Source organism: Lepidochelys kempii, chromosome 7 (assembly GCF_965140265.1).
Source record: "Lepidochelys kempii isolate rLepKem1 chromosome 7, rLepKem1.hap2, whole genome shotgun sequence".
NCBI lineage: Eukaryota > Metazoa > Chordata > Testudines > Cheloniidae > Lepidochelys > Lepidochelys kempii.
In genome coordinates this window covers 9,794,585-9,817,974 of record NC_133262.1, presented here as the reverse complement: position 1 = coordinate 9,817,974, position 23,390 = coordinate 9,794,585, and positions in this window count along the sequence as shown.

The following is a 23,390-nucleotide window of genomic DNA, read 5'->3' as shown; positions in this document are numbered from 1 at the left end:
TGCAAATAAAAGTGGATTTTAAAAAGCTAGATTTTACCCATCAGTATGGGAAATGTGTATAATATTTAGATGATCTGTTATTTTAATTTTCTCTTTGAGCAGATCGAAGGAAAACTCAGCCAATTTAGCCCCAAACCATAAAATTATAGTGATAAGACTGGAAGGGTCTCTTTAATGAAGCGAATGTGAATTTTAAGCTTATGTGGGATAGACACTACACTGGACATTCTGCAATAGTTCCCTACCTCCCAACTTACTTTACATTAAACAGATATTTGTCAACCTGGGTTTCTTTGCATGAAACATTAAAGGGGACTAATTTTTATAAAATGTTGAGCATCTACCCTCTATCAGGCCTCTTTTATAATGTCTCAAGCTGAGCAACCAAAATCACTAGTTACCTTTGGAAATCATGACCTCTACAAGCAGCATGCTTAACTATATCCTCACCATGATTTGCAATTGTTCACCAATCCCAAAGACCCGTTGAGGGAGGATGGGTTGTCAGTTTTGTGAGTGGTGTAGAACATTTTTTCATATCTCTGAGGTCATGGATGCAATTCTAATCTCACTCACCAGCAGACTTTGATGGAATTTACATCAGCATAAGTGAGATCAGAATCAGACCTGTGATAGCATCCTGATATTTAATTTTATTCAGTCTGGCCCCTGCCCATCCATTCTCACAGCATTTCCACCAGTTCTGCATATACTCTTAATTTCACTGGAACGCAGATATTGAATTTCTTCACAGCTCCCCAAGGGAACGACTTTTTCTGGTGTCTGGGTTTATGGCTATCCTAGACTAGCAATCAGCTTTCTCCTTGAGGAAGGAGCAGCCTTTTCGTTCTACCAAGCAAGTTTCCTGGCTCCAAGTGAATTCTGCTTCATGGCACAAATGAGTGCCTCCTCCTTATCCCAGGAAGACTTAACCTTAAATTCTGCTTTAGAGATCAAACTTTGTAGAATAACTACATTGAATTATAGAGTTAGAAAGCTGTTCTAAATTATGTGGGGACTCCCCCTAAATCAAGGGTCTTCTGTGGTGGTGAGATCCACTAACTTATACTGTATGAAGAAGCCATAATATAACAGTCAGGCCCATGGTTTTGATTCAGGCCCATCCTTCTATATTAACTTTTTATAGAAACCTGTAAACAACATACAAAGGATGCTTTTATAGCAGTGGTAATTATCAGTTCAAGGCTAGTTTTTAAAACCTGCTCCTGAAGTGCTTGGAACATTAAACAATTATATATGACCACTTGAAACATTAGCTGTTCCACTTGAAACCATTGGCAGGACTTTAAGAACAGCCCTGGCAACCCTGTGGAAGTAACACTAAGGATGCTCCCTCTAGTCACAACCCCTTTATTTTATTTTTTTTAAGCTGCCATGGCTGTGCCTCAAAATTAAAGTTTCTAGCTATGATTAAAAGAAAACCCCAGCACTAACCTGTGTATGTTTTTCTTTTTAACCCTCAGCTGAGGCGTTCTATTCCCTTCTTGATTGTTCTGCTTGCCTTTGCTTTGCCCCATGCTTCTTTCTAAATGGAGCTGCTCTTGTATAATGCTCAGCTGGGGTGCTGCCTTCCCACCCTCACAGAACTCAGAAAGATTTGCACATCAAGGCAGATAATTGACACTAGGTTAAATAGAGTTTGTAGTCCTGATTAGGAAATCTTTGATAAACCAACCCCCACACACGTTTGTTTTATTTATTTTTTAAAAATAATAATCTTTCTGAACAGAGAGGGAAAGGGGAGTTCAATGACAGAGACCACTAAATGATGCAAGTCGGGGGACAGGTGGTTTTTCCTCACATTTAGTAGGTAGATCTTTTCTTCCAGAGGACTAAAGATGTTTATGGTTTTTTTTTTTTAATTACACTGTCCAGAAGCCACTGCACTAAGCACTGTACAAATACATGGTCCCTGTCCTGAAGAGACTACATTCTAACTAGAAGAGACACACAGAGGGTGGGAGGAAGGAACAGTTATTATCCCCCCGGGACAGCCAGGGAGCTGAAGCACAGAGAGAGTAGGGGCTAGATTCACAATAGGGGACTTGGGCTGAACAGATTTTGACTTTTGAGATAGGAAAACATTTCAATATCTTAAAAAATCTTCTAGGATGGGAGAACCATTTCCTGCCTCTCTAATAGGCATTTGCTGCAGAGAAAGATGTTTTGTTGTTTATGTCAGAAATGCTCCTAACCATGGGAGGAAGACAGCCAAGCAACAGGTATTTGCGGAGAGAATAGTAGTAAGGAACCAAGCCCAGTGAAAGGTAATGTGCAACCACGTCTGTAAAGAAAAGCACAAAGGACTATGTTTAAAAAATAAGTGAGAGAGAAAAAGTAGAGTCTGGAAGACATAAATGCCTGAGGAAATGTACATAGGAGGAATCTGTGAGTAAACAGGCATATGACTGCCGGAGAGAACATACACATAGAATTTCACAATTTTCAAATCATGCATCTTTGTGCTCTTAAAATAATAAATTAGAAAGATTCCTAGATTTACACGTGGGGAAACACTCAGTGCTACTGCTTGTTCAGACAATGGCCTCACTCCTACAAGTTCACTCACACAAACGGACCTCTGTGTCTGCGCAGAACCCCATGGAAATCTTACCAGTCATTTCAATGGGAACAAAATTAAGCCAATTATAAGGGCTTTGGAAAATCCCACCCTAAAAGTCCCATGAGGGAAAATGATAAGGCCTACTGCTGTTGAGACTTATACAAAGGTACAGGGACATTAATTATCATGCACCCTGTAGCCTATTTTAAGATGGCTGTTAACTTGCAAGAGTTACAATGGCAAAACAGTGTAAAAATATTTTATTATATTCAGTGATATTGCTAAGATCAAGAGACAAAGACACATTTGAAAGTGGCTCGCAGTCATTTATATACCTCCTGCCTCCATGCTAGCCATTTTTACTTGCAATAACCATGCATCAGTACCTTCGTTGCATTACCTTATAACTCCTTTTCTCTTTTATGGTCCTTTGTGGACACATTTTTACCTGCTTAAATCTCTCCATACCTACAAGGAAAAATATGTGACAGATACACATGAGTACTCTGCACTGTAATGAATATAACAGAGACACACAAATGTCATCACAGCCCTCAAACAAAGTTTTACTAGCTCCTTCTACAAAGACACATGTAGCTTCCTGGAAATACATTAGGCAAACTGAGAAAGCTTCTAGATCCAAAGCTTGTTTTTTATCCGAGTTACTCAGACTGTGATGACCTTATTCAAAGGATTGTCCCTCCCTTCATTTGGCTATTTGGTGTTATGCTGGTTATTTCCCTAAGGAGATATAAAACCCAGTTTGCTTCTTTTGAAAATGCGAGAGAGCTTAATTTTCTCACTGCAACTCTGGAATTGAACCATTGTTCTTAAAGGCTGCCAACAACTGAGTTAAGCAAATATCTGAGATTTTACCAAATTAACAAATGAGTCGCCCAAAAAGGTCGTCCATTCTTCTAGCGTTTAAAGTGCTTGCCGAGCCACCTCATAGCAGCTTCATCAGCAGAATGAAGGGTCCTATGAAATCTAGTCTGTTAACACTTGTCGACAACACATGCCATTGACTTATGGAGGCCACATTGACAAGTGGGTCATCGTGCAGACCCCATGTGTAGAGGTCGGATGTGCATATTCCTTGACCAGTTTGGAACCTGTTCAGCAGAGTACAAAAGTGAGGCGGCAGGTCAAATACTGGTGGTTGAATGGTCGGATCAGTGACAAGGAAATCCTGCCAAACATCTTCAGCCTATCACTCACTGCACCACAGGGTTGGTGCTGACAGATTCCAATCTGGCAGCTGAGGCCACAATGGATGCCTTGAGGTAAGGCATGCTCTGAGGTGACTTAAAATGTCCATGTACAATGGAAACCCTGGATTGGCAAGTAGTTTTTCCACCACTCTGGCTGTAGACTCTGTACAATGAATGTATGGAGGGGCTATGTTGCTCAGAACTGATAGCCAGGGGATAGCAGTGGGGCACAGGGTGCCTGTGCTGATAGGCATGGTTGAGTTCAATTTGACATTGACCAATTTAGAGTGAGGTGAACGACACCACATAGGGGTACAGTATTCCGCTGAGGAATAGCACAACGCCAGATGTGTGCAGGCATCCAAGAGTTGTCCATGAATCATGATTACAGATATCACAAGTCTTATGCCATTCACAACACCTGCACTGGTAAGCAAAATAGATTAGGGAAAAGTTGAAACTAGCTCCTAGAATGCATATCAAATTTGGCTGAATCGGAGAAATTTTGCTTGTCACTGAATCACTTTAACTAGTGTTAGTCTTGACTCAAACCAGAACAAAAACTCTTTTGGTTGAATTACAATGGAAATCTCTCTTCTCCTGGGACTCTGTATCCAGCTGGTGGAAATACTGTGAAAATGGACGTCGTACATCAACAGGAACTACAGATGCCTCAGCTAATGTATATACTAGAAATGTGGCAGGAGAGCCCATCAGCACTCATTTCTCTCTGAAGCAAAATAGTTAATGTTGACATATACATTATTAAGCTTTACAGTAAATGCTCCATTGAGATGGATGGGGAAGTTCCTGAAGCTGTTTCAATCACTCCAAGGGTAACAAATATTACAGTGGAAGGCTTGGTTCTCTGCCTCTGCAATCCTCTCTTGTTCACGTGTCAGGGTTCCAGTTGGCCACCCCCAGGGCCAGAAAGGGATTTTCCTCCCCTCAGTGTATTCTGGAATTTTATTTATTTTTTATCTCTTTCCTCTGAAGCATCGGGGTGGCCACGGCTGGAGATAGGACACAGAATGGCGAGAGCCAGGGTTCTGAGGTGACACTGAACATTCTCTCAGGTGCTTGGCTGGCTGCTTCTTGCTCACATGTTCAGGGTCTAACTGATTGTCATATATGGAGTTCGGAAGGAATTTCCCTTGGGTCCGAGTGGCATTGACCTTGGGGGGGTTTCACCTTCCTCTGCAGTGTATAGGTGCGGGTCACTTGCCAGGATTAACTGGGTGTGTCTCACTTAATCATTTCTCTGCCATTGTAGAAGCCTCTGGCACTGGAGCACCTTTGTCCATCCTATTTTCTCCCAGTTGCACATAATTGTCTCATCTCCTGTGGGCTGTATCAGCGTTGGTTTAATTTCAGTTGTTGGGTTTAGTGTGAGGATGCTGGGTCGTTTTGGTGGCCTGTGGTATATATGCAGTCAGAGTAGACGTGGTGGTCCCTTCTGGCCTTAAATTCTTTGGCCCTGATCCTCCAATCAGGCAGATCCTTATTTCCATGTGCAGTCTAATGAAGACAATGGGGATCCACATGGGTGGAAGGGGCTGCCTGAATGTATCTGACTGTAGAATTAAGGCAGCTATATGGCTGCCAGTAGTTTCTTGTTGTCTGCTGTTTTAGCATGTCCTTAAGAGCATGCTTCAAGGCTTATATATTGTTTTGGGCTTTCCCCAAGAGATTGTAGGGGAAATAATGTTTTGGGTGGATATTATTTTTATTTGGCAAATGGCTCCAATCATTGTTCAATGCTAGGCACTGTATAAACACTTATTACACAGACAGTGCCTGCCCCAAAGAGCTTCCAAAAGAGATAAGAAGGTTACAACAGAAGAAAATAAGTGGATGAAACAAACTCAGAGTAAAGAGGCAGAGGACAAATTAACAGTAATTCCAACATATGTTAGGGTAATGAATTGTAGTCACTGCTTACCTCTTGCCCAATCACTGATCCTACTGTTATTTTGCATGTTTTTTAACAACAACAACAACAACAAAAAAGAGTAAGACACCTAGAGTATTTTCTAGATGCCTTGGAGTAATCAAAACATCTACAATAAGTGGAGCAGTTTGATTTCCAGTTATGAAATGTGCATTTAGCTCTGCGTGCCTTGGAGTCTGAGTAAAGGTTAAAAATTCATAAATAATATTATTCCTGCAACTTTTGCAAAAATCTTTGAAAGATGAATTTAGCAATATGTGGCTTTTACTGGTATTACATTAAACAGCAGGATTTCCATATGGCATGAATCTGCTGGATTGTATTGAAAATGGGGACTTTGTTCCAAATTTCTATGCCATTCTGTCAGTGTGTCATGAGCTACCCACAAGCCTTTGCTCCAAATGAATGTGCCAAGTAGAATAATCTTGAGTTTGCCTTCCAAAGGGAAAATACTGGTACTGAGGTTTGAAATTTCCTAGCCCCCGACTCCCGGAAACAGAGATTTGCAGCAAGTTCTTTTATCAACAAAGGGTTAAATGAAAATGTGTCATTTTCATACTAATAATGTGTTTTATATTGAAATTTGTTCTTCACATCTTTTCTTTTTAGTATAAGTGTTGGTGTGTATGAGTGATATGAGGATAAGTTTGCTAGGGCAATTACCCATTATTGTTGAGTAGCTGAGTAGTCCCTTGAGCAAACTCATGCATAATTTGTTTGTGCATAAGATACAGCAGAGCTGAGGCTGCAGTATCTTACATGCTGCAGCTTATGGGAAAATGTAAGTTTTTTTCCTCACTATTATGCATTTCTTCCCCTATTGTTTGAACTCAGACCATCCTTCTTGCCCCCTTGATTCTGCACCCCATCATGGAGCAGGATTTTCATAATAAGTAGGTGAAGGTCAAAAATACGTTATACAGGGAAGGGGGGTGAAAACAGTGAATTTCTCCTACAAGATACATTACAATATTCATGTCCAAAAGCATCAATAGAGCCCTTAAAATAAGTCCTACTCTCATTCATTCATGGTGTCTCGTCCTATCTGCATATCCTTGTTATCTAAGGAAAGCACTGTTGTCTGCAAAGGTGAGGTTACCTTTCTCAACGCACGTGTGGAATGGTCTTGGATTAGACAGGTTTGGTTTGATATATAAATTATGTAAAATAATTACCTGATTTTTTTTAAACTCTGACCTTTTGCTTTTTGACATTGCTACACTTTCCTTACAAGCGGTGAGTTTTCTTTTCAGCTGTCCTTTGGTCAGATTCACCCTGAAGAAAAATCCTGTACAGACAGCAGAAATTGCCCATTTGAAATCTTGGATACCTTCTGTGAGCGGGGTGAATCACTATGGCTGTGTGTCCATCATGTGGACCTAAGCTTGGGATTACCTAGGCCAGAGTCACCATTCTACACCTGTGAATGAAGGTGCTCAGCTATCTCAGGTCCAGAATAGGGAGCTAGCCCCCTTTCTTTTTGGGAATAAGAGAATATGAGTAAAACCCCTTTCCTCACGTCATGATCTTGAGGTACTTCTTTCACTGGTCTGAAATTTAGAAGTGATTGCAACTTCTGATATAGCATGCACAAGTTGACATTCAGTGATTAGCAACTCAAAGTCCTCCCTGTTGTCTTGGGGAGTTGCAATTCAAATAATCCTATTTTGCCAACAGGGCCTGTTAACTGGTGATTCTTATTTGGAGCCTTGATGTAGAATAAATGTTTTCATCCAAATAAATCTATGTCAGGAACTGGGAAGTGGGTGGTTTGACTTAGTGATTAGAGCCAGAGGCCAGCCCAGTGGTCAGATTCAGAGTCAGGAACTGGGCAAATGAACAGGGCTGGAACAGGACAGGAACCAGACTGGGAACAAGGCAGCCAAAGGAGAGATCTCAGCTGTAATCATAACTGTTGAGCAACTGGCAACCTGCCACTGCAGATGAGCTTAAATACGGACCTGTTGGCGCCTTGCAGCCAATCGGGCAGGCTGGCCAATCGGACGATTCTGTCACAGCCTTGCTGGGCTCATTAACTGGCCTGAGGGCTGGGCTTCCTAGCCCCAGGCCCTGCTGAGGAACTCAAGCCCATAATTCCTGACAACCTAGTTTTATGGGTTCCTTGTCTTTTGGTGTCGCTTTGTGTTGGCTCTGTCTTGACCTCTCATTCGCCTCAGTGACCACTAAAGACCTGGGTGTGGGATGCTAATAAAAATTGTTTGAAGCCCTGGAAGGCACTTGGTAGCAATGGCCTGCTCTCTTTGAGCTTGGTGCCAGAAAAGCAAGCATCTGCCAGAGCAACTTTTCCAGCTCTAAAAGCCCCTTGCTGATGAGCATTGCAAAAAATCCTGTTCTGGATTTGTGCAGGATGTCCAGCAACCTGAGAGATTTTATCCTCTGGGCTCTAGACAGATGATGCAGGAACCACAGCCTCACCTGGAGATGATGATAATGATATGTAAGCCAGAATAGATTGTCTTCTGCTTGTAACAACCGATCAGAGCCATGACCAATCTGTTCAGCTGGCAGTAGAGCAGCGCAGTTCCAGCTGTAATCTGGGAGTGCCCTCACACTGTGCTCTCTTTGGTACCACAGGTATGCTTGATAGGAGTGCAGGAGTAGCAGTCAATACTGAAGAATGCACCTTCACTACTGCTAATTGTGAGGAGTCCAATACCAAAGAACCAGTAGGTCTTTCAATGCCAGATAGGACTCTGGTACCAAATACATAAGTGCCAAAAAACAGATGAGTAGGTGGCATAGATACCGGAACAGGAGTACTGGGAGGCCAGTACTATGGAATTTATGCAGTACTGAGGGAGCTGGTCTAGAGACACAGTGACTGGTGCCTGACTGGGTACCAGAGGTATCTTTATGCTACCCTTTTCATTTGAGGTTCTACAGGATTTATGGCTCCTCGAGGAAGGACCTGGTAAAGGAGACCTAGTTCTCTTCCCTCTGGTGACTCAGTAGGATTGTCTTTAGGATCAGGTACTTCATCTCCATTCACAGAGGAGCCAGCAGGAGAACTTTTAGATGACAAGTGATCAGATTTTTCTGTCTCAGGTATCCCAGAGTTTAATGAGAGATGCATTGATTTCTCCAGAAGGAACATTTTCAGCCAGACTTCGTAGCTCTCCGGGTTCTCTGATATAAAGATTTACAGATGGCACATCTTTCAGTAATGTGCTCCTCACCCAGACACAGCACACATCTGGGATGTCCATCATTGAGAAGCATTAAAGTCTTGCATGAAGGGCAATTTTAAAGCCTGTAGACTTATGTTCAGTCATAATGACTGATCCTGGTACGGGTGCTAAAACTCAGGGAAACAAACAAGCACATTTCCTTCTAAATGAAGAAAGGAAATGCTATCAAAAATCTCTAACACTAAACCTAATGACTAACTGCTAATTACCTACCTATTGACAAAGAATAGGCCACACAATGAGCAAAGACACTGCAAGTTCCAACTCATAGGACTGGGCAGTGAGAAGCAACTGCAGGGTGGCTGAGATTGCCTCACTCATTATTCTCTCAGTTGGAGACACGAGGACACTTGGGGTGCAGGCGTGGCCCCTAATGGACACTGCTGGACAAAAGAATCTGAGCCCAAGTACACTGGGCACATGCACACAATGGAATATATATACACCTAGACAAGTCCTTGAAGAAGAACCAAATTGTTATACAATATGAAGAATGTTATACAATATGAAGAAACAATTTTGTTACAATTAGTATTAAAGGATTGATCCTGCACTATTGAAGTCAATGGGAAGTTTTATAAGTGATGACAATGGAAGCTGGGCTAGGCCTTAGAGCTTATTAGACATATGCTAGGAAAATACTCATTTTAAAATGCTGTATATTAGTATTTATTTGCTAGTTGTCTTCACTAGAATATAAGAAAGTATTTGAATATATACTTAGGAGGATGGATACCTTCAGTCTATCAGATAATTGTAGAATAGAGGTTATTGTGCATTGCAAAAAGAAAAGACTCTGTAAAAACACAATAAAATTAAGATATAGTTCCTATTCCTTGGCTCAAAATCCTTTCCAGTCATTTATATTAACAATATAGCTTTAACACCAAATTTCTGTAACCACAAGAGGTAAAAGAAGCAATGATTCTAGCCACTTGCAATTAGGAACCACTACTAGAGAAAATAGAATTTTAATGGGACATAGAAGTTGTTTGGGTAACGATGGTTGAGTCCTTTTGGCTCTGTTTTTCCTGAGAAAAACACAGGCTAAACCATATAATGGCATATCTGAATATGGAAAATTCCTCTGCTAAAAATATCCTATGTAAAATTGTATGTAAATTAACATCTGGGTTTTTCAGCCATAAGGTGTGAAAAGCTAAAGGAGTTAGTCTTGTACTGGCTGGTTTTGTATTTTTTTTTTTGGTTTGTTTTGTTTTGTAAGCAAAAAACTCATAAGAACAAACAGGACACTTGGGATTCACTTGGAAAATATGGCTTGTAGGTGTTTGTCTCTGTCTGAGGGGTTGGAGCAAATGCGGTTGTATTGCAGAGCTTGGCTGTAGACGATGGATCGTGTGGTGTGGTCAGGGTGAAAGCTGGAGGCATGTAGGTAGGAATAGCGGTCAGTAGGTTTCCAGTATAGGGTGGTGTTTATGTGACCATTGTTTATTAGCACTGTAGTGTCCAGGAAGTGGATCTCTTGTGTGGACTGGACCAGGCTGAGGTTGATGGTGGGATGGAAATTGTTGAAAACATGGTGGAATTCCTCAAGGGCTTCTTTTCCGTGGGTCCAGATGAAGTCCTTGAGGAATTCCACCATGATTTCAACAATTTCCATCCCACCATCAACCTCAGCCTGGTCCAGTCCACACAAGAGATCCACTTCCTGGACACTACAGTGCTAATAAACAATGGTCACATAAACACCACCCTATACCGGAAACCTACTGACCACTATTCCTACCCCCCCCCCCCAGACGTTCTGGTTAAACTTGGATTTGTGCTGGAAATGGCCCACCTTGATTATCATACACATTGTAAGGAGAGTGATCACTTTAGATAAGCTATTACCAGCAGGAGAGTGGGGTGGGAGGAGGTATTGTTTCATGGTCTCTGTGTATATAATGTCTTCTTTAGTTTCCACAGTATGCATTCAATGAAGTGAGCTGTAGCTCACGAAAGCTCATGCTCAAATAAATTGGTTAGTCTCTAAGGTGCCACAAGTACTCCTTTTCTTTTTGCGAATACAGACTAACACGGCTGTTACTCTGAAACCTGTCATTATGCAAGGCACTGCATTTAGCCGTATGGAGTGGAAATCTATCAACTGCATGAAAAAACTTGTACAGATACAGATAGACATCATCTTCCTTTCCAAATGCAAACAGATGGACATCGTACCAAAAGGACTGAAGGTAAAAAATCCATTACAATCTACATACCACACAGACTATGCTGACAGCTTGTGCCACACGCTCTCAAAGAAACTGCGGAATCACCTGATCAACATCCTCTACAGCAAACAGGGAAAGATTAAGAATGAGCTCTCAGAACTGGATACTCTCATAAAAAACCAACCTTCCACACAAACTTCCTCGTGGCTGGATTTTACTAAAACTAGACAAGCCATTTACAACGCACACTTTGCTTCTCTACAAAAGAAAAAGGACACTAAACTTTCTAAACTACTACATGCTACAAGGGGGCACAGCAATGGTTCCCTCAACCCACCCAGCAATATTGTTAACCTATCCAACTATACTCTCAGCCTAGCAGAAGAAGCTGTCCTATCTCGGGGCCTCTCCTTCTGCCCCTCCACCCCCACGAACATGATACAGTTCTGTGGTGACCTAGAATCCTATTTTTGACGTCTCCAACTCAAGGAGTATTTCCAAAATACCTCTGAACAACATACTAATCCACAGAGGCCTCCCTACCAACATTACAAAAAGAAAGATTCTAGGTGGACTCCTCCTGAAAGTCGAAACAGCAGACTGGACTTCTATATAGAATGCTTCCGCCGACGTGCACGGGCTGAAATTGTGGAAAAGCAGCTTCACTTGCCCCGTAACCTCAGCTGTGCAGAACACAATGCCATCCACAGCCTCAGAAACAACTCTGACATCATAATCAAAAAGGCTGACAAAGGAGGTGCTGTTGTCATCATGAATAGGTCGGAATATTAACAAGAGGCTGCTTGGCAGCTCTCCAACACCACTTTCTACAAGCCATTACCCTCTGATCCCACTGAGAGTTACCAAAAGCAACTACAGCATTTGCTCAAGAAACTTCCTGAAAAAGCACAAGATCAAATCCGCACAGACACACCCCTGGAACCCCGACCTGGGATATTCTATCTACTACCCAAGATCCATAAACCTGGACGCCCCATCATCTCAGGCATTGGCACCCTGACAGCAGGATTCTCTGGCTATGTAGACTCCCTCCTCAGGCCCTACACTACCAGCACTCCCAGCTACCTTTGAGACACCACTGACTTCCTGAGGAAACTACAATCCATCGGTGATCTTCCTGAAAACACCATCCTGGCCACTATGGATGTAGAAGCCCTCTACACCAACATTCCACACAAAGATGGACTACAAGCCATCAAGAACACTATCCCCGATAATGTCACGGCTAACCTGGTGGCTGAACTTTGTGACTTTGTCCTTACCCATAACTATTTTACATTTGGGGACAATGTATACCTTCAGATCAGCGGCACTGCTATGGGTACCCGCATGGCCCCACAGCATGCCAACATTTTTATGACTGATTTACAACAACACTTCCTCAGCTCTCGTCCCCTAATGCCCCTGCTCTACTTGCGCTATATTGATGACATCTTCATCATCTGGATCCATGGAAAAGAAGCCCTTGAGGAATTCCACCAGGATTTCAACAATTTCCATCCCACCATCAACCTCAGCCTGGTCTAGTCCACACAAGAGATCCACTTCCTGGACACTACAGTGCTAATAAACAATGGTCACATAAACACCACCCTATACCAGAAACCTACTACCGCTATTCCTACCTACATGCCTCCAGCTTTCACCCTGACCACACCACACGATCCATCGTCTACAGCCAAGCTCTGCAATACAACCGCATTTGCTCCAACCCCTCAGTCAGAGACAAACACCTACAAGATCTCTATAAAGCATTCTTACAACTACAATACCCACCCGCGGAAGTGAAGAAACAGATTGATAGAGCCATAAGAGTTCACAGAAGACACCTACTACAGGACAGGCCTAACAAAGAAAATAACAGAACGCCACTAGCCGTCACCTTCAGCCCCCAACTAAAACCCCTCCAACGCATTACTAAGGATCTACAACCTATCCTGAAGGATGAGCCAACACTCACAAATCTTGGGAGACACGCCAGTCCTTGCCTACAGACGGCCCCCCAACCTGAAGCAAATACTCACCAACAACCACATACCACACAACAGAACCACTAACCCAGGAACCTATCCTTGCAACAAAGCCCGTTGCCAACTGTGCCCACATATCTATTCAGGGGACACCATTACAGGGCCTAAAAACATCAGCCACACTATCAGAGGCTCGTTCACCTGCACATCTACCAATGTGATATATGCCATCATGTGCCAGCAATGCCCCTCTGCCATGTACATTGGTCAAACTGGACAGTCTCTACGTAAAAGAATAAATGGACACAAATCAGATGTCAAGAATTATAACATTCATAAACCAGTCAGAGAACACTTCAATCTCTCTGGTCACGCAATTACAGACATGAAGGTCGCTATCTTAAAACAAAAAAACTTCAAATCCAGACTCCAGCGAGAAACTTCTGAATTGGAATTCATTTGCAAATTGGATACTATTAATTTAGGCTTAAATAGAGACTGGGAGTGGCTAAGTCATTATGCAAGGTAGTCTATTTCTCCTTGTTTTTTCCTACCCCCCCCCCCCCCCCCGACGTTCTGGTTAAACTTGGATTTATGCTGGAAATGGCCCACCTTGATTATCATACACATTGTAAGGAGAGTGGTCAGTTTGGATGAGCTATTACCAGCAGGAGGGTGAGTTTGTGTGTGGGGGGGTGGGTGAGAAAACCTGGATTTGTGCTGGAAATGGCCCAACTTGATTATCATACACATTGTAAGGAGAGTGATCACTTTAGATAAGCTATTACCAGCAGGAGAGTGGGGTGGGAGGAGGTATTGTTTCATGGTCTCTGTGTATATAATGTCTTCTGCAGTTTGCACAGTATGCATCCGATGAAGTGATCTGTAGCTCACGAAAGCTTATGCTCAAATAAATTGGTTAGTCTCTAAGGTGCCACAAGTACTCCTTTTCTTTTTATTAATTATTAAGGATTTCTAGGCAAGCTTAGCTGATATTCTTGGATGCATACATAAAAATTGTCCACCTATTAAAAAAATAAACATTATAAGATAGGTTAGGCAGCCCAATGAGTTCCTTTAAAGGTCCCAACCACATCTCACTGATGTCAAATGAAAAATTCCCATAGTCTTCAGTGGGGTTTAGGGCAGGTCCAAGAGAGACAAAAGGAAGGGGAGAGAGAGGAATGAAGGAGAAGGGAGATGTTCTGCAAGGATTGGTTGGTTTGTTTTGGGTGAATGGAAAGGCAAGAGTGAAGCTTTTTTCCAGCTTGGATTTTTATGTTAGAAATTTAGGTCTTGTTTTCCCTGTTTTTTCCTGATTCTATGGACAAGTGAAGAACAGAATGGATTCTGACACAAGAGATGCCATACAAATGAAACCAGCTTGAGAGCTTGATCCAGTGTCCATGAAAGTCAATGGGATTCTTTCCACTGACTTCAATGTTTTTCAGAGTGGGTCCTAAGTAACAGAGGAACCTATTTAGTCTGACTGTTTAAAACCCTTTGGCTTGGGCTAATTGTTTTAAGTCCTGTGTAATTCCAATTGCCCAATAAACAATTGGGAGAAGAGCTGTTTCTGTATTATTTTTTTTGTCAGATTCAACATTTCCAGCCCTTCCAGTTAAGGCTAAGAAAAGTTCCACAACCCATGAGACTTCAAAAAAGTGCTACAGTAAAACCATGCAACACCAGTTAGACATTCCTGATTTTCCTAAGGTAAATTACAAGCAGCAAAAATTAACAAACAAAAAAACCCTACAGGCTTTGTACATTATAAAGAGGCAGTGGAGGTGGCCAAAGCTCATTTTTTGTTTCCTTTACAGGCCATCTTTCAACCTCGTCCATGGTGCGTCCTGTTTTAGTTTTAAATAACTCTTAAGCTTCTTCTTTTGGTAGAAATGAAGAAAACCATAAAGACCAGCTGTCTAAATGTTTGAGGGAAAAGAGAGAAAATGGCAGACTAGATTTGTATACAAACCTTTAGATGTGATTAAATGTACCCAAATAAAGCTTCTCAATTTTCTATTATTAAAAGCAAGATATAACAATATTTTGGACACTCAAGACTTTGAGCTGTTTATTCGTTTTCTTTCTTTATGCTTTTTTCCCCTGAGAAACCTAACAACTGAAATATAGTAACAGTGCAGAATATTTATCAAGGAAAACAAGCACTTAACAGAATTGCAACTTTCCAGCTTCCACATTTTCAGAGAGAAAAAGCAATAGACAATGAATCAACAAGCTGCTGATACTGTATTTACTCCTTAGAATACTGGAACACAAGAGAAATTATTTGCTTTAAAAAAAGAAAATTAAATATATAAGAATAAAAAAGACAAATCCAAGTTTTTCTTTCAAACTACACTCTTGAAGGAGCTTTAACCACAGATCTACAAACCTTCATGTTCTCCCATTTTGATAATATTTGAAAATAAGGTCAATATTGAGAAGATCTATCTAAGGAAAGAGCTAGTTCAATTGAGTCTCAAGTATTCCAAATATGGAGGGTATCCTTAGGCCCACAGGTACCACTTATACATCATCTTCTCACTACTTATTAGGGCTGTGCAAATTAGAATGCTTCTGCACAGGACCAGGGCCAGGACAGACACAGTGCTGACAGGAAATTAACCAGACAGTCCACTTCCTGCCTCTTTTGGGTCTGTATTAATCCCTTCTGTGCTTTAACGGTACAACTCCATACCAATCTCTAATATATTTTTTGTACCCAGCCTTCTGCCCTTTAGAGATTTAAATTATGATAATTTACACGCAACTACAACCCTGCCAGCTTGCCAATATACAACTTAAATCATTCACCTCACTTATGATTTTTGATCCATGAAGTGCTATATAAGCATATTGTATTGTCTGTCACAACACAAAATAATTGCAAAGCCTCTGTAGCAGATTTCATGAGATTTACTCTAAAATCTTGAACAAGTAATAGTTTGTTCTTTTAAATTCCATACTTTAGCAGCACTTGATCAATACAGATTTGTGCTATTGTCAATACAGGTGATAGTCTTCTGCAAATTTAGGCAATTGGAATTTTTTACTACGATAATGTTAAGAAAAGAAAGTAGATGATTCATTTATTTGATACCACTGAAGGAACCAAAAAATTGCTACATTTTATCCATTCAGTGAAATTTCTAATACCAACCAGCTGCTGGGAGAGAGTGGTTTTCAATGGGACTAGTCATGGTAGTAAAGTTAAGCATGTGTCTGCAGGATAGAGGCCATAAGACATAAACTTAAACTGAGTGCATATTTGCAAACTCCAGAACTGACTGGGGTTTTCCTCTGTTGTTGAAATTGTTAGTATATGCACCATCAATAATTAACTGCATGGTAGAGCAGAATGTTATTTAGGCCCCAATCCTGCAATGAAGTCTGCCTGCATGGAGCTCTTTTAAGGATCAGGGCCTAAGAATTCCTAAATGCAAGCTGGAAAAACAGGGGTATAGTAAACACTAGCTCCCTTACCAGGTTCCCACAATGTGCTAAGGTCTATGTAAGCTTTAGTAGAACACATGCAATAATACAATAAGCTTGGAGCTTTATTTACTATACAGTGAAATCAGATTTGACCAGTTTGCAGCAAAGGTAAAATAAGAACAGCAGCAGCCTGGAATCACACAGTGAGTAGGAGAGAGAGGCTGAAAATAAATAGTGTGTAGAAGGTAAAGGAGAATAAAAGTAAACTTGCCAGTAATATGCTGAAAGTCATAATCAAGGCAAAGAATAATCATGACGATTTCTGGGAAGCAGGATGGGGAGCTACTTCACTGAACAGAATTAAGAAATCTGCAAACCCGTGACTCTCCCTCTGACACTCAATGGGATCAGAGTTGAGCTAATTGAACTCAGCTATGCAGTGGCTTTATATTTATTTTTTTAAAGCTCACTGTGCTGGGTTGTAATAGTTTGTATTAATAACTCAATATATATTTCTGGCTGTATGGACATCAAAACCAACTGTTTATATGTTAATAGGCCCAATCCTACTCCTTTTGAAGTCAATGGGTGTTTTGCCATTGACTTTAATGGAGTAAAATTGGACTCAGAATGTTATATATTTATACATTGTTATATATTCACTTTTTAATGTTCTTGCTCTGCAGAGTTCTACGCAAGTAAACGTGACTTCTACCAGAATCAGTTAAGAAAAGGAGAGGACTGTAAATTTGTGTGTATTAAACAATATGAAGCAGTGTAAACCTACAGCAGAGAATCTCATGAGTATAAGATTAAAGAACATACTGGCATGTCTAAACTTACCTCCGGAGTGATTGATCCAGCAGGGGTCGATTTATCGCATCTAGTGAAGACACGATAAATTGACCGCCAAGCACTCTCCCGTTGACTCTGGTACTCCACTGGAGCGAGAGGCACAGGCGGAGTCGACGGGAGAGCATCAGCCGTCAACTTACTGCAGTGAAGACACCACGGTAAATAGCTCTAAGTACGTCGACTTCAGCTACGCTATTTTCATAGCTGAAGTTCTGTAACTTAGACCAACTTAGCTCACCCCTCCACCCCCACCCCAGTGCAGACCAGTGCATTTTTGTTTAATGCCGTATTTTGCCTTTGCCCTACCCCTTCATCAGTAATAAGGCACACATAGTACAGATTAAGGGTCAGTGAAAGTGAAAGCAGTTTCCAGATGCAGAATTAAGGGTATGTCTTCACTGCAGAGTTAACTTGAGTTTCTACAGCTGAGTTTCTCCACTCAAGCTAGGCTAGCTCAAGTGAGAGCATCCACACTGCAAAGGATAACTCATGCCATATTCTAGTTACTGCATCCTCACATGCTGAACAAAGTGAGGAGCTGAGCCTTCTGGGAGGCGTATCCCTTGCTTTTTAGCACTGCATGAGTGTGAGATGCTCTTTGAAATCTTTCAGAGGTTACTTCAGAAAACGTTCTCTTTCTTTTTTAGGCACATGAGAGAAATGGTGTTAGACCAGCAGCTCATTATAGTACAACTACTTCCGATTTTGTGTTTGCAACCTGCATTCTGGTGCTAAGGCATAGATCACGCTCAGAATGATGACCTGTACCAAATGTTGGCATTAATGGAATTCTCATTTTGGGAACAGGAGGCAGATACAGGGTATGAGATGCAGAAGAGTCCTTTTGGCAGTGACTTCTTGCTCTCAGAATAGGGTGACCAGACAGCAACTGTGAAAAATAGGGATGGGAGAGGGGGTAATGGGAGCCTATATAATTTTAAAAAAAAATCCAAAAATCGGGATGGTCCCTATACAATCGGGACATCTGGTCACCCTATCTCAGAAGGTGGCAATGTGTTTTATCTAGGACAGTGATACTCAGACCTCAGTGGTTCAGGAACCTAATTAGCTATCAATATTATCCAAAGGAGCCACATTAATGTGAATAAATTGTTCCATTTACTATTTAATATATACATACATATATTATAATTGATAAAATAATAATACTATAATAATATATATTATTCTCACAGCAGAAGACTGACCAAGTATTGTTATTTTATAAACTACAATAGGTTAATAACATAGTAAAAGCATCCTGACTGGTTAATAACTTAGATTGGTTAATAATTAAATCACACAGGTTTTTTATATCATGTGCTGCAAAGAGTGGCAGGAGTCACATTGACAAGCCACTTGCGGCTTGTGAGCCTTAGTCTGAGTATCACTGATCTAGGGGATCATACAGATGCATTTAGACATCACGGAAGTGGAGACAGCCCAGGCAGACTTTCATAGCTGAGAAATATTTGTATGCTGATTGGCGGTTGTGAATCAGACCACGAACACAGAATGGCGGTTGTGAATCAGACCACAAACACAGAATGGCGGTTGTGAATCAGACCACAAACACAGAATGGCGGTTGTGAATCAGACCACAAACACAGAATGGCGGTTGTGAATCAGACCACAAACACAGAATGGCGGGACTACATTGTCATGCAGACCTGAGATGACCAGCAACAAGGTGAGGAAGCAGGGACCAGGAACAAGGCAGGGTCTGTTTTAGCAGGTCAGGGATCTGCCTTATTGTAAAGACAACTTCCTGGTGCTCCTTCCAGGCTTAAATAATAAGTTTGTGGCAATCAGAGGTCACAGGAGGAGCTGCCAGTTATCTCTACTGTGGGCAGCACTTCCCACAGTGACTGATATCCCAGGATGTATGGTGTGTTGACCATAGCTCTGCCCAGGCTGCCTGATGGCAGCATGGAAGTGCTACTCATCCAGAGCCCTGCACACCCAGGTTCAAGGCCCAAGAATCCTTATAGAGTGTTGCCTGTTGAGCCTGGCCCAAGATCTGTAATGAAGTGGACAAAGAGGCAGGTGCAGTGATGGATTACTGAATTTACTTAATGGGTTAGACTCTCTTTCCCGCTGATGCTTCCACTCTGTAAGAAGAATGTTTTCAGTTCCCTGTGGGTGCTGATCCTCCATGCATGCTAAAGGGCCAGTGGTGTGCCATAGTAACTGGAGAGGCAATAAATTGGTTTAACCTGTCACAGCTCTCCAGGCAGATGTCACTGTAATGGCATCTCATTGAAGGTCTGACGGAAGTATGTGTGGTAGCACATACAGACTGGAGGTTAGCCAAGCAGCTACTAGTAATATGAATGACCAAATTCAGCTGAGCAGGGTGGCTGGGACTCCAAACTGCACAACAGCATTCAGCTGGAGTAAACATCAGGGCCAATACAGATGCATAAAGGACCAAAGAGTTGGAAGGTTCCTGATTAATTTACATATCAAGGCAATGCAGAAAGATCTTTATTTTCAGGTGTTTCAGGTGAAGCCAGCATGTGAGACTATGGTTGAGTTTTACTCCCAAGCATGTGACAACTGATTGGAATGGCAGTAGCGGTTCTTGTATACGGATGAAGATGCACGGATTGGCAGAATGATTGTTTAGATGGAAAAGAGTTGCCACTGTCTTGGTTTCTTTGAAAATTAGTCTCCTTTGCTGGAAGTAAAAGGTCAAAATATCCATGTCTTGGCTGAGATTCCCTTCAATCCTATGGAAGTAATTTCCTGTGTCAGGAATACAGATGTCATCAGCATACACACACATGTCAGCCTTCATGTCAGGAAGGTCCTATGTGTATACGCTGAAGAAAAGGGGAGCCAAAACTGGCCCTTGTGGAAAGCCACTGCAGAGATGTTTAAGGCAACTGATCCCACTCCCCCCGCAATTTGCAGGATGAAGTGTTAGTTATTAATAATTTCTTGGATGAAAAGCACCAACTGCCTACAAGGAATAACTTGCAGCAGTTTGGCAGTCAGCCTAATATATCATGCAGTGTCATAGGCTTCCATTAGATCAATAAGAACTGCACTAACTTTCTTTTCTGACTCAAATGTGTTTTCTGGGTCTTGAGTCAGACACAGTACATGATCTTGGGTGCATCGTCCTCACCTGAATCCAGCCAGAACTCAACAGGATTAGTCTATCAGCTTATAGATAACATACTGTGGAGAAATTGGTTTTGTCAGTTTGTGGTTTTTCTGGCTTGGGAAAAACCTATGACATTTGCTCTGCATCACACTTTTGCAATACTGCAATCCTGAGTATAACAAATCAGAAACTGAAGCAGCCAGCTTTCCGTGACTGGGTGAAAGTGAGAGGCACACTTGTGGATGTTATATAGACCAGGAATCTTGTTAGGCTGAATCTGATGTATAACCAGATGGAGCTCTTGATTAGTAAAAGGGGCCATCAGGTTTGTGTCCACACTCGGAACCTGCAGTCTCTCAGCAACCATCATTTAACTGCATGGTTGAAAACTTAGTCTGGGTTAGGCACTCTGCTGTTGGCACCACCTGGGATGTGATGGACTTTTCTGTGAACGGGGAATGGGTCTCTCTTTTGCCCAGACTAGAATTTCAGATCAATCTCTTAATAGTTTGACAGGCTTTGTGACTGGAATACATGAAGTTCAGTTTGTAAACAGGTTCTTTTAATCACTCTTACTTGGTTTGGTCTGGAAGGTTAAGAAAGGTCTCTAATTTAGTCAAAAACCTCCTGTTAGTTCTTGGCAGATTTAAATTTGTGATATAGTCTGGTTGCATCAATGATGATACAGGAATGAATTGTTGATTAAATAAATCCCCAGGTTATATATTTCTTTGTAGGAGCTAGAACTTTATCACAAAAAGTTTGGTGGATGGCACTAATTTTGTTCCAAATAGCTGATTCCAAGTCTCTATCCACAAGAGACTCCCAACATGGATAGGAACAGATCCCACCTTGCTTTCTGGAAATTCCAATGAGGTTTGTGGAGGCTGCTTGTAATTGGAATTTGCATGACTGTTGTGATCAGGCATGACCAATGCTGGAATTGAGGAAATATATCAAGCACTTTACGCTTGATAACCATGGGAGGGTGTTGTTCAGTTGTAGAAAAGGTGAGGTTGGGAAAAGAATGTGAGGTCCATCCTTTGCTATGGAAAGTGGGTGGCTGCTAATGGTCATATAGAAGCTGCAGGTCCACCATTGACATCCACTCCTCTAGCCTTACTCTATCCACATCATCATCGGGTAGCTCCAATGGGAAAGGTGTGAATTAAAATCTCCACAGTAGAGTGAAGGACCTGAGAAGATGGTGTGCCAAAGTTCCTCCTCTGCCTTGGTGAGTCCTGCACTTATTGGCGGCTTTGCTCACCTCAGAGGTTCATAGCAGCCCTCAGTTTGGCCACTTTTGCTAGTGGCTCAAACCTGCCTTTTACTCAGCTAACCTCATCACTGGCCAGCATGGGGAAAACGAAGAAGAACAATCCCTGCAGTTTCTGCTGGTCCACCTAGTGGGTCGGGGAACAGGCCAGGGACCTTCCCCTCTGGTGGGACCCACAGTCCAGGTCAACTCCTCTTGTATCCAATAAGGGAGATGGGGGGAACGCAGGCCCACCCTCTACTCTGGGTTCCAGCCCAGGACCCTGTGGATCCAGCTGTCTACTGTGTTTCTTCTAACAGCTGTGTGACAGCTACAACTCCCTGGGCTACTTCCCCATGGTCTTCCCCCAGTACCTTCTTTATCCTCACTGCAGGATCTTCCTCCTGAAGCCTGATCATGCTTGTACTCTTCAGTCTTCCAGCAGCACACCTTCTCACTCCCTGCTCCTTGCGTGCCCCCCCCCCCAACTGATGGGAGGTCCTTTCTAAACCAGGTGTCCGGATTAACCTGCCTGCCATAATTGATTCTAGTAAGTTCTTAATTGGCTCCAGGTGTCTTAATTAGCTTGCCTGTCTTAATTGGTTCTAGTAGGTTCCTGATTGCTCTAGGCCAGCCCTTGCTCTGGTCACTCAGGGAACAGAAAACTATTAATCCAATGGCCAGTATATTTGCCTTCTACCAGACTCCTGTACCCCACTGGTCTGGGTCTGTCACAATGGGTAAGTTGGCCAGTTGGCAGATGCAGTTTTGTAGATATTGATAAGTCATTTGCTTCACTTATATAGCCTGTCATTTGATGACATCATTTGGTGCTGATGATGAGACTGGAGTTACTGGAATACCTTACCTGACATAGGATGCCATCCCATATTGCCACTCCCCTGGTTCATGAAGCCCTGTAAGAAAAAGGTTTAATTTTACACTAAGCAAGTGCAGGAGAGTGGTGGGATGTGTCTTTGGCCAAATGGCACTCCCCACAAACCCGTTTGGACTGCAGCATGTATAATGCCATTCATGTTCTTGTGGCTGAAAAGTAGCCATCTCAAAAATATTAATGAATTGCTAATCTGAAAAACAGTTTAGATCAGGTCAACCAAACGTTTCATTTTTATAATTTTGAAATGTTTCATTTCTATTTTTACCTTTCTATATTTATTTTTACTTTTCTATTTTAAATTGACTAAAAATTTAAATGAAAGTTGTTTCTAACTGAAAAAAACTTATTTAAATAATGTTAAAATGGTATTTTTGACAATTTTGAAACTTATTTCAAAAATTTTTTTGAATGGGAAAATTAATCAAAACTGACCCTTTCCTACAAATAATTTTAGTTGTGAGGAACTGGCGTTTCTGAGGGGAAAAAAGTGTTGTCAATAAATTCCCAAGCAATTCTAGCAAGTGCACAGGCAGTTCAATGCCATGTCACAGTACTGGAAGTGGACATCATTAGAGTAGCTGCTATACCTCCACCACAACTGCACAGGGTTGGAATGAATAGGATACAGTTGACCACGTGCAAATCCATCCATGGAGTGGCTAACGTCCCACCCCGAGGTTACTGGTTTCAGGATGCGGTAGCATGG